The sequence below is a fragment of the Hevea brasiliensis genome, chromosome 2 (assembly GCF_030052815.1).
Source record: "Hevea brasiliensis isolate MT/VB/25A 57/8 chromosome 2, ASM3005281v1, whole genome shotgun sequence".
NCBI classification, from domain to species: Eukaryota; Viridiplantae; Streptophyta; class Magnoliopsida; order Malpighiales; family Euphorbiaceae; genus Hevea; species Hevea brasiliensis.
This window is the reverse complement of record NC_079494.1, coordinates 55,394,452-55,399,179: the sequence shown is the minus strand read 5'-3', so window position 1 is coordinate 55,399,179 and position 4,728 is coordinate 55,394,452.

Below are 4,728 nucleotides of genomic sequence, written 5' to 3'. Positions count from 1 at the left end.
AATGTTTTTATTTCATTTTAAGTTTATTTCTAAGTTAGTTGAGCTAAACACACAAAGTATAAACTGAATTTTTTAAACTTAAATCACTAACCTTAATTTGGATGTTCCCTACTTCAATTTCCTCTTTTTCTTCCTTCTTTCTTTGCTAAATCTCCTTCTCAAATGAGGATGGTAAGGTTTTATGAAGTAATTATGGGAGAAATTGGGGTTTAGTAGGGATTTAAAAGCTTGAAGCAAGCTTTAATGGAGTTTCCTTCATGGTGAGATGAGGGAGAGGAGCCGGCTGTTTTTACGGAGGAAGATGAGAATGAATTCTTTTTTTTTTTTTATGTTATGTTTGTCTTATTTAATGGATTTTTAACTTAGTCAATTTTGGTAGGAAAAATAATTATAATTATGACATCATCATTGATGTCACCCATGATGTAATAACCTTTTTCTTTTCCTTTCCTTTTTTTTTTCTTTTTTTTTTATTTATTTTTCCTTAGTTCTTTAATCTAATTCCTGACTCTGAAATTTTCTTTTCTCCAATTTTATTTGACAGTTAGGTTAGGAGTCAGCTCTCGGGGTCAATTGACCAAATTGCCCCTCACCGGTTCAACCCGGTTTGCAAATAACTCAATATTTCTTCTAAATCCCTTACCTAATTATTTGACTGGCTTAACAGTTCTTTTTTGTGATTTTCTCTTTTCCACTGTGTTTATAATGGTCTTAAGGACCGCAGTGTCATATTTTACGGTTCGAAATTTGAGTTTAAATTGACTTCGCAGTCGTTCCCGAGAAGGTCACCCATCATTGTGACTCTCGGCTCGTTTAACTTCTTATGTTCTGTTTTTCTTATTTATACTTAACTAATTGACAATTACTAATTATTTGTGTTATGGCTTATCTAGTTGTCTTAAGTGTGGTTCTAATCCCCTTAATTGTCCGGACCGACACCGGTCACCGGGATGGTGAAATATACTAGGCTATGCACATAGGGGTGTTACAATTCTCCCCCCTTTAAAATAAATTTCGTCTCGAAATTTTTGCCTGGTATCAATCTCTGAATAGTTGTGGGTGCTGTCTCCTTATGTCCTCCTTTCATTCCCAAGTAGCCTCCTGGCTCGAATGATGGTTCCACAGCACTTTCACTAACGGTATTTGCTTGTTCTGTAGCTGCTTTACCTCATAAGCCAGAATCTTTATGGGTTCTTCCTCATATGTGAGGTTTGGATTCACTTCAATTTCTTCCACTGGTAGTACATGAGATGGCTCTGATCGATAACTCCTCAACATAGACACATGGGAGACATTATGTATCTTATCCAAGTTTGGAGGTAGTGCCAAACGATATGCCAAAGGACCCGCTCTTTCCAGAATCTCATATGGCCCAATGAAACGAGGACTCAGTTTCTCCTTTCTGCCGAATCTCATAATTCTCTTCCAAGGGGAAACCTTGAGGAATACTTTCTCACCCACTGCATACTCAATATCCCTTCTCTTTAAATCAATGTAGGACTTCTGACGGTCTGATGTAGTCTTAAGTCGATCTCTGATCAATCAGATTTTCTCTTCAGTTTGCTGAACAATTTATGGCCCAATCATCTTTTTTTCACCCACGTCATCCTAACACAACGGGGTTCTACATTTTCTGCCATACAAAGCTTCATATGGAGGCATTCCAATGCTTGATTGGTAGCTATTGTTGTAAGCAAACTCAATCAAAGGCAAGTGTATGTCCCAACTGCCCTCAAATTCAATCACACAAGCCTGTAGCATGTCCTCCAAGATCTGAATTACCCTTTTAGACTGGCCATCTGTCTGTGGGTGGAATGCAGTACTGAAGTTCAATCTAGTTCCTGGGGCTCTCTGAAGACTACCCCAGAATCTAAAAGTGGACCTAGGATCTCTATTTGATACGATGGATACTGGCACTCCATGCAGTCTCACTATCTTATCAATGTACAACTTGGCCAATCTTTCTAAACTGTAGTCCATCCGAACTGGCAGAAAATGAGCAGACTTGGTCAATCTGTCAACAATGACCCAAAATGCATCATGACTCTTCTGTGTCCTCAGAAGTCCCATCACAAAATCCATCGTTATTCTCTCCCATTTCCATTCTGGTACTGGTAGTGGATGTAACAACCCAGTGGGTACTTGATGCTCTGCCTTCACTTACTGACAAGTTAGGCATTTAGAAACAAACTCTGCATCATCTCTTTTCATACCCATCCACCAGTAATGCTCCTTTAGCCCCCTATACATTTTTGTGCCACCAGAGTGCATGGCAAAAGGAGGCTCATGTGCTTCCTTCAAAATGATCTTCCTCAATTCAACATCATTAGGAACACACATTCTGCCCTGGTATAACAGTAGACCATCATCTCTTATTGAAAATTCTGGTCTCTTGCCCTGCCTGACTTCTTCCAATCGCTTCTGATACCTTTCATCATTCTGAGCAGCCATTTTGATCTGATCAATCAACACTGGCTGTACATGCCATGCAACTGTTGTCTGCCCCTCATCATTAATCTCTAAGCTGGCATGTAATGGTCTCAACTCATGTACCATAGACAAAGGAGTAACCCATAGACTTGCCATAGTCTTGCGACTTAAGGCATCAGCCACCACATTAGCTTTCCCTGGCTGATAGTCTATCAGACAATCATAGTCTTTTATCAACTCTAACCATCTCCTCTGTCTTAAATTCAACTCTTTTTGGGTGCCCAAATACTTCAAACTCTTATGATCTGTGTAGATGTAGCACTTCTTCCAATACAAATAGTGTCTCCAGATCTTAAGAGCAAACACAATAGCTGCAAGCTCCAAGTCATGTGTCGGATAATTCCTCTCATGCGGTTTTAGCTGGCGTGATGCATAGGCAATGACATTTCAATCTTGCATCAACACACAGCCTAACCCATTGTGAGAAGCATCACTATAAACTATATATTCTTTACCTGGTGTAGGTAAAGTCAGGACTAGAGCTTCAGTCAAACATTTCTTCAATTCATCAAAACTCTGTTGGCATTTATCCGTCCTCAATGCTGGACTCCCCACTTGGGTGTCTATCACATGTGCCATGTATGCTTCACACCCCTTTCTGATCATCCTTCTGGCTAGTGCAGCCAAAATGATGTTTGATGGCAATAAATGCCTCTCCCAATGTATTACCACATCACCATACAGAGGGAGACCAAAAGTGACTGTCTTCAGTCTACAGCCAATCATCGCGTGATGCCTGGCTAACCAATCCATGCCCAAGATAATATCATAATCTCTGAAGGGCATTTCAATCAAATTTGATAGAAAAACATGTCCTTGGATCACCAAAGGACAGTCTCTATAAATTCTGTTGACCAGAACCTCTTGTCCTAACGGACTAGTTACTAGCACTTCAAAACCCATTTGGACACATGGAACAGCAAGTGAACTGACTATGCTAGCACTAACATATGAGTGGGTTGAACCCGGATCAAACAACATAAATACTTCTTGACCAGAGATAGAGAATGTACCAGCCATAATGTCAGAAGTTTTAGTTTCTTCCCGCTGTCTCATAGTGTAGACTCTGGCTGAAGCACTTCCTTGTCTTTGATTGACCATGATGCCACGCGAGCGGTGCCTCTACCTCTGCCTCTTCCTTTACCAACTGATTGTGAACCTCTGGGAGCAGGACTCTGAATAGATACTTCTGCAGTTGTAGGAGCTAGACCATATTTAGGAGCACTAGTGTAGTCTTTTGCTAAATGGCCCTTGCCTCTACAGATAAAGCAGGCTCTCGCAGCCCAATAGCATTCTCCCCCATGAATCTTGCCACAAGTTTCACAGGGGTGGGCAGGATATGAACCCCTGCTCGACTGCTGGCCAGAACTAATGGGTCTCTGTCCAGAGAATCGGCCCCTTCTAAATCTTCCACCTCGACCTCTGTTAGGTCCACCAAATTTCTTCCTTTTCCCAGTAGTACCACCAGAACTTTGTTCAATTGATTTTTCCCCCTTGTCTTTCTCTGATTTTTCAACTTTTTTTGATTTTTCTTTTGTTGGGGTCGCTTTTGATTCAATCCTTTCTAGCTCAAGTGCTTGAGAGATGAGCTCAGAGAAGTTGCTGTGTCTGAATCCCACTACTTGCATCCTCAAACTAGTCTCAAATCTCTTGCACCTGTCCTTGCTGGTAGAAAGGAGACTCCCAGCATAGTGGCTTAAGCAGGAGAACTCCCTCTCATACTCTACCACTGATCTGTTCCCTTATTTCAAGCTTAGAAATTCTTGTAACTTTTTGTCACACCCTACCCCTCTGTAAGATGTAACATGATCCCGTAGTATACCTAATGAATTACCAACTCCGTCTCCTGATAACCCATTAAATACACTACAAGGGATTTTAAAAACTTTTCTTACTTCTTTTACAGTGGTGAGCACTATTTACAGGTGTTAAAAACCTTTTTGAACTGAAGTGATAGAACTAACACATTTAAATTATTTGGAATTTCTATAAAAATTTTGGCAGAGTGCCATCTGTATTTTGGATAAAACAGTTCTTCAGAAAACCTGTAAAAAGCACTTCAATATGTATTTGCAAATCTCAACTCCAACATATTTCTCAACACAAATCTGCAGTGATTTTTCAAAGACTGAGATACAAGAAATATAATACAAAACCATTCAAGTAAATGAAATCTCAAATTTACATTTACAATAATTTACATTTAATTACATACCAAAATGTTTTACAAGAGTTTTT